Below are 8,634 nucleotides of genomic sequence, written 5' to 3'. Positions count from 1 at the left end.
CTAGGCATAAACTACTATTGGTTTTTGAAGAAAACAGAAATCATTTTTGCTGGGGGATGTCTTTCTGTATGCTGTGAATATATATTTTTTCCCATTGGTTAGTAAATAACCTGCTTCTCTCTCCAACTGGACTCCTGGAGCTCTGCTGGTGTTTGGCTGTGGATCTCTGGATCTGCCTCCATCAGTCATTGGAGAAAAGCTTTGTGATGACAGGGTATTCACTGATCTGATCACTGGAGTAAGCCAGTTCAGTTCAGGTACCCTCTCCACTATTTCTAGTAGTCTAAACTGGGGTCATCCTTGGGAATTCCTGGCTACTTCTCTAGTACCAGGTTTCTCTCTACCCCTGTGATGTCTCTCTCCATTGAGGGACTCTATGAGCAAGTGCATCAGGATCATGGGGAAACCTGCAGAGACGACCGAACCAAACTTGTGGGAACTCATGAAAGTTGGATCAATGGCTATGGAGCCTGCATGGGATTGGACTAGGCTCTCTGCATGGCAAGACAATTGTGTAGTTTGATTTGCTTGAGGGGGCCCTGGCGGTATAATCAAAATCCCTCCCTTGTGCATGAGGGGGCTTTTTGGAGCCCACTACCTATGATGAGACACCTTGTGCAGCCTTGAGGCAGGGGGAAGGGATTGGACTTGTCTCTATTGGATGTGCCTTCCCATGGGAGGCCTTGTCTTCTTGTGGGGGGAATGGGGGGTCAGTTGGAAAGGAAGACTAGGGGGGCGGGTGGAGGGAAGAGAGGGATCTCTGATTGGTGTGTAAAATGAAAAAAAATTTCTTAATAAAAAAAATGTAAAAAAAAAAAAAAACCCTGCTTTGGCCTATGGCAAGGCAGTTTAGAGGTAGGCAGGAAATCCAACGAGGGAGACAGGAAAGAGAAAGGCAGAGTCTGGAAAGATGCCAGACTGCCACCCAAGGGGCAACATGCCAGTAGACTGGTAATGGCACGGCCACGTGGCAACCTATAGATTAATAGAAATGGGTTAAGTTATAAGAGCTAGCTAGCAAGAAGCCTGCCATAGGCCATGCAATTGGTAAATAATATTAAGCCTATGAGTGATTATTTTATAAGCATTTTCAGGACCATGGTGCTGAGTGGGACAAGAGAAAACTTTGACTAGACATTTATTTTTTAAGAAAACAATGCACCATAGTAGGAATAGTTTTAGTCTGCTTCTATGGTGCTTTAATACAAAAACGTGCACAATACTTCACACATAGTACTAAGTGGTATGCTAACTCCATGACATAATTCTTAGTGTCTAATCCTCACAGTGGCTCTGTGCTAAGTGCCTTTGGCAGATATTCTAATTTAGACCTTTAAACACCAGGTTTGCTTTCCTGTCATGCATTGTCAAATTTTGAAACAGAAAAATCCTATATGCCCAGCTTTTCATTTTTGTGCATTGGAGATAATTTGACTTACTAACAATATTCCTGACATCTGTATTAGTTCCTAGTTTCATTGCTATGATTTAAGAGAGGAAGCATTTACTCGGGTTTATGGTTTGAGGGGCTTCCTCCATCATGGCAGGGAAGACATGGCAGCTGGTCAGGGAGCCAGGTGACAGAAACAGGAGGCTAGCTGATCACATTCCATCCTCAGTCATGAAACATCGATGAAAACTAGTACTCAGCCAACTTCCTTGTTTTTATTCAAGTCATCAGTTATAACTCTTCTCAACTCAATTTATCTCATCTAGATTATCCTTCACAGACATGCCCGTACATATTTCTCCAAAGTGGTTTTAGTGTCTGTCAAGGTGGTTATTAACATAAACCATTGCAATTCTATCCCTTGTCAACTTGGCACTCAACATATCATTTTTAAATCATAAATTGCTATGCCTTTTCTCTTATAGACATTTTGGCACAAAATGTGTTCATTCTATCTTCTAAAGTTCTCTTAGTCATTAACAATTCCAAGATCATTCAAGACTGTAAGTGCAATTTTTTTCTGAGATTTAGGCAGTCTTTTACCATGAGCTCCTTTACAATAAAAGTAATGTTCCATAATTTTTGTATGAGATGGTACATAGAATAAACTTTCTCATTTCAAAAGGGAGAAATGAGAGTATAACAAGGAAAGATCTGATGAAAACAAACCAACAACAACAAAAATAAAACCAGTAGGCCAATAGGATAATTCCTGAACCTCATATGTAGCACCCGAGGCTACAAATGGAACCACCTAGTCTCCAAAGGGCTTGAGTAGCCTCATTATCTATGTCTGCTGCCTGCAACATACATAGTCTCTTGCACCATTTTATGACTGTAGCTTCCTCAGCAGGCCCTACATAGACCTAATATTGCTAACATCCTGAGATGCCCATTGCATATAACTTGCTTCACCATCACAGGTTTTTACAGCAACCCCTCAGAGCCTCCTTGCAGCTGCAATAACACTGTGACACCATTGGCCAGGCTCAGTAGCTCTTTGATACCAAGGAGTATGTATCTCTAACCTCATCAGTGTATGCTTCATCTATTCTAAATTAGTACCATGTGAGCAATGCTGTTATGTTCTACTGTGAGTTCTGGGTGCATCCTGCCCTCACTGGACCACAATTAACAAACTCTGTGTGCTGATTCTAGAGAAACACTTCCCTAGGAAGTTACTTTCCAGAACCAGAGAACTCCTTTGATATGGTGAGCTTAGACTGTCTCATTTCAAGTGAATTTGCATTTTCACAAATTATTATCTTTGGTGGGTAGAGTCACACTTTTAAGGAACTGTTCTTTTGTGTTTTTTACATGTTTTGTGTGTAACCCCCTCCCGTGTGTGTGTGTGTGTGTGTGTGTGTGTGTGTGTAACGTGCATGTGCCATGGTAAAAGTATGGAGGTTAAAGGACAGCTTATAGGAATCAGTTATCTCCTTTCACCACGCCAGTTTCTGGACCTCACTAAGTTTGAGTAGCAAGTGCCTTTATCTGCAGAGTCTTCTTACCTACCCTAGGGAACTTGACTTATTTTCTCAATACAGAGTAGCTTTCTCACTAGCAATATCCTCATCTCTAGCATCTACCTTAGCTACAAGTTTAAACTTGCCAGGGCTGTTTTCCTTAACAAAGATGCATATATATATATTGGCCTCATGTATTGATCCTTTTTACTGTAAACATGGATAAGAATGGTCAGTACTTAATAGGTTATTGTAGGAATATATATATATATATATGCATATGTATATATATATATATGTATGTATGTATATATACATATATATACATGTGTTCATACAATAACAATCAGTGAAAACAGAGGTCATGAATTTGAAGGAGAAGGGAAGCATATGGAAGGGTTTGGAGAGAGGAATGGGAAGGGATAAATGTTTTAATTAAATAAGAATCTCAAAAATAAAAAAAAAGATATAGAAAAGAATGGTAGGTAAAAACAATTACACAAACTTAATGCTCTCATGCTTTGAAATTCCCTCCATCAAAGATACAAACCTTTTACCTTAATTTCAGTCTTCTTCAAGTTCTCAGAGCACTGGCAAAATCCAGACAGATTCTTTAAGAAGCTGTTACCTGAGTGGCTCTTGCCCAGTTCCCAATCGAGTACTTGTGAGCTTGGCCTCTACATTCTGCATTTCACTCAGGCTTCTTGTCCTTCAAGCCCCACCCCAAAAAGGCCAATTAAACCATACTCACAGCATTTGATAGCCTTTCTATCTCAAATTTCTCAACCCCTCCATATTTCTCCTGAAAATGAGTTATAAACACCTCTGACCCAATAGTCAAGATTATCTCATCAATGGCTCCAGTTGTCTACCAGCTTTTTATATTCCTTCCTTATCTTATCTCTGTGGAAAAATAACCTGGCAAAAGCAACTTAGAGAAGGAATGGTTTATTTTGGCTTACAATCTTGGGGCACAGTGTATCCTGGAGGAGAAGTCATGGCAATAAGCATTAGAGACAGTTATTCATTTGGTATTTGTAGTCGTGAAACTGAGAGAGAGGTAGGGGGATGGATGCTGGTACTAGGCAAACTTTCTTTCTCTGCCTGGTTGTTAGTATGGGCATTTCCATATCCATTAACCTAATCACAGACATGTCCAGATGCTGTGAATGTCTTTCTGTATGCTGTGAATGTGTTGCTCTGATTGGTTGATAAATAGAATGTTGATTGGCCAGTAGCCAGGCAGGAAGTATAGGCGGGATAAACAGACAAGGAGAATTCTGGGAAGGGAAGGCTGAGTCAGGGAGACACCAGCCCACTGTCCAGGGAGCAGCATGTAATGAATGGCACACAGGTAAAGCCACGGAAAACATGGTGACATATAGATTAACAGAAATGAGCTGAGTTTAAGTGTAAGAGCTAGTCAATAGTAAGCCTGAGCTAATGGCCTAGCAGTTTTAATTAATATAAGCTTCTGTGTTTACTTGGGGGATGCAGATAGGAGAGATTTGTCCTGACTGATGGCAGGCTGGGTCACAGGAAAACTTCAGCTACACTCCGAGATATGTCTTTAAGGTGATTCTAGTTCCTGTCAAGTTAGCAATGAACTGTTGAAACATGTAATTTCAAAATGTGTAGCTGGAGTTTTCTACAGTCCTGCCTGGCCCACAGTCAGGACAAATCTCTTTCACCTGTCAGTCCCGCAGCCACTCAGACCCAACCAAGTAAACACACAGAGACTTATATTGCTTACAAACTGTATGGCCGTGGCAGGCTTCTTGTTATCTAGTTCTTCTACCTTAAATTAACCCATTTCTATAAATCTATACCTTGCCACATGGCTCGTGGTTTACTGGTATCTTACAAGTTGGTACTGATTGCAGCAGCTGGCAGCATCTCCTGACTCAGCCTTCCTGTTCCCAGAATTCTCTTCTCTGCTTGTCCTGCCTATACTTTCTGCTTGGCTATTGGCCAATCAGCATTTTATTTATACAGAGTGATATCCACAGCAAAAATGTCCTTGAATTTAGTCCCTCTTTTCCCCCAAAAAAATTGTGAGTCTGGAGTACTAATTATTGTGAAGAAGAATAAGAAAGTACAGAAACTTTATGACATGAGGAACAATTGACTTTGTGATGATTCAGGTGGGATGGGATCTAGCCTAATACTGTGCCCAATGAGGCTTGGTTCTGGAAACCAGACTGTACTGGTAAGGGAATGAAGAAAAGACAGACACACAGACATACATGCAGAAAAGCTGGGATCAGGAGAACTGTGCTTTCTCATCCCAACTAGTATATACATCACAGGAAGGAGGAGTTAGCCAACCTCAGTTTAATGTCTCTGTAGTGGATCAGTCTTAGGCTGTAAACCTTAATGAGGAGAAAGATGTGTTCTATGATTTCTGTACATTTTGTGAACACTTGTACATGGATCAGAGGAAAACTGCCAATTCATTGATTCTGTGCTGGGAAAGGCTTTGCCACTTCCTGTGGGTCTGAGTGTTGGATCCTTGCCTGGATTTGCCCAGGTCAACAAAATACACATTCACTCAGGAATTCATTTGTTCCATATACATGCACTCAGGGCTTCCTATGGTCCCCATGGCCTAAAAGGACATGGACATATCTACTGTCCTCTATCTGTCCTGGATGTGGCTGAGTATCCTGTCTTTTTTCACGGTAACAAAGGTTAACAATACCCACAACTACCTAAACAACTAGCTCTTCAGCTTATTCATCCTGTACATTAAATATGGAAAGCCCTACCTGGGACCAATATGCATTTGCTTCTCTACTCTCTGACCGGGATCTTGAATTCCCCAGGCCCAACTTCTGAATCCTTTCCATATGATTTCATACACACTTAATTTTATTTTATTTTTAATATTTGTATACAAAATGTGTCTCTTAGTAATTAAATGATCGTCTATAGAAAATGATCTTACTCAAAGAATATAAATTAGGGAATTAAAATAAATATTTTATGATGAAAATCAGAAAACTTTTCTGATTATTTGATAGCTAGTCTCTTTCCATGTTCTACCTGAAATTGCAGGTCACTGAGTCATGTTGCCTCCTCTGCCCTATTGTACCATTTCCAAGAAACTCAAAGCAAAGGACCAGATCTGCTGTTCCAAGTCTTTCTCTGCTACTTTTGCTTTTCACTTCTTGTGCCTGTGCATTTCTCTCCTGTGTCAAATTATTTCCTTCATGATGTCTCCTATATTTGAATTATTGCCTTCATCTGTCTGCTAGCAGCCAGTCTCTAATGCAAGTCGAACTCCAGTTTCATTTCCTTTAAGATTATTTCTTCAACTGAGGAAGAGATCTGTCTCAGTTTTATGATACTCTTTACAAAATGTCATGCAGTCTCTAAAATTTTTCACTTGCAGGGTCTTATTTAATTTGCTCAGCATTTCTCTATAGAGCAGGCACCATCAACTTTCTTTTATACATGGAGAATTCAAGTCATAATTGAGCTTCCTTTCTTCATTTTTATGGTAGTGGGGATTGAACTAGGGTCTCACATATGCTAGGCAAGTGCTCACCGTTAAGCTCTGTGATTAACTCTAGCTGAGTTTTCAAATCACCATATTAGTAATTGACAGAGAAGATTCTTAAAGTTCTCTGTCTTTCACAACCAATACGTTTTCCATTATCATATTTCATGCTTGCTTTGGGGTATTCTGAAAGGTAAGATAGATTAATACACCTAGAAAATTCAGTTCATTTAGACAGAAGGAAGATTCTTCATTTGTAAAATAGACATTACACTAACACAATTCTTCTGATGTGGGAAGGAATTTTACTTGAATATTAGTACTTATCTTTCCTAGAGTAACTTCTGGAAATATGTGGGCATTGTTCTTAAAGGAGCTCATTAGTTCCCACAATATGGGAATTGTTCATGGACTTTACTAAAGGCTGGTGCTTTTTTAAAGGTACAGAATTCTACACCTTTGAGCACACTCAAATGTTCTGTATTTTTACTAGTCCATTCTTACCATCTATTTTCTCCTGATCCCATCAGGCTCTACCCTGCCTCCAACAAATAGGTTCTTATTAAAGTTAAGCGGTTTTAGCTTTCATCAAAGTTATCAGTGAACAGCATGTTGCTAAATTTAATGGTAAGTCTTCAGATTTCTCTTTGGTCCATCAGCAGCATTTGACACCTAATTACTCACTTTTCCTTGAAAGGCTTCCCAATCTGGACTTCAAACACCACTTGAAGCGGTCTCTGAACTTCTTTCTATGTGGTTACTGCTTTTCTGTGTTGTACCAACTTTCCCATTTGAAACTTGTAAGGACTAGGGTTTGGTATTTTGAATTCTTTTAGTATAGTTAACTGCCCCTAGACTCACTAATTAACAGCCAAACAAATATGCTAACTTCATCCAAATGCATTTCTTTCATTGAAAACATTCTTTTCCATTGTGGAGTTATGTGGCCTACAATCTATTTGTCATCTTCACTTTGACATTATCAAAGTTATCTCAGAGTTGCCATCCTCAAATCTTGTCTTCTGTGCAAGTCATTAGTCCTTATGTAAAGGTCTAAAAGTAATTTCTTCCCATGATCACCCACATGTCTATTATTTCAGTTGTTTAAACCAAGTATTAATTGGCAAATATTTTGGTCAGACAGAACCAAAAACCAATACAGTAGCTTGAAGAATTTTCAGCTCATGAGCCTCCACTTAGGTAAAGTCAAATCCCATGGAAAGAATTTCAGGGTGGGGGTGTCATGAAACAAAATTAGCAAGCTTAAGAGGTAGAGATAAAGGATATTGATGTTTCAGAATTAAGTGCAGAAATGAGAAGAGTGCAGAGGGACAAGCAGAGAATGGGGAAAGTTCTTAAGAAAAGTAAATTAGTGCAGATACCTCTGAAATAATTATATCTAAGTGCTTTTCAACAATAACTATGTAGATGAATATTGTGTATTTTCACACTATGCTGTTCAAAGGATATAATTTACAAGCAGATTCAGAGAAACGTTTGAAGTAGTTTACCTATTTCTCCCAAGTTGTTTTGAACATCCTAGTTTGAGATGTTTTTAGAAAAAAAGAACATTGTTTAGGTAGACAGGTAGAGTCATGTTGAATTTTTTGATTCCCACCCATACTATGTAGTCACACAGATATTTCTTATTCCAAGACCCTTAAAATTTTCCTTATCTTTTAATATTATCTCATAAATTTGTTTCATGGTGCTCATGCATCAAATTATGATGCATCTTGTGGCTTACTATATTGCAAATTTTGGCCTTTAATGATATCTAGATCAGAATTCTGAAATTAATCTGGAATGCTGGTGTCAGCAGGACAGGGTTTTGGGGAAGATGTCAACATCAACTATTCGCTTGTCATTTTCCACTTTTCAGGGTCTCTTAACACCCTGGCTTCTCTGTCATATCTTCTACTGCTACTTCTGTTAGTATATGCCTTCCTTCCTCTATGGTTCAAAACTGAGCCTGCCTGATAGTCAAGAATAAATTAACCCTCTCTAGATTAGTTTATTTTCATCTGGAAAGTTCAATTTGCCATGTCAGGTAACAATCATAGTTTGGGAGGGCATTATTTAAAACCATAAAATAGTAAAGCTTAAAGTCATTCTTGAGAGTACACATTCTCCTACAACCTATGTCCAAATTTATCTGCAATTCTTGGTCATTCTACATTTGAAATGTGTCTGTTACTGAACCTTACATCAATTAC

Source organism: Peromyscus eremicus, chromosome 6, assembly GCF_949786415.1.
Source record: "Peromyscus eremicus chromosome 6, PerEre_H2_v1, whole genome shotgun sequence".
NCBI classification, from domain to species: Eukaryota; Metazoa; Chordata; class Mammalia; order Rodentia; family Cricetidae; genus Peromyscus; species Peromyscus eremicus.
Note: the sequence above shows the minus strand (reverse complement) of the source record.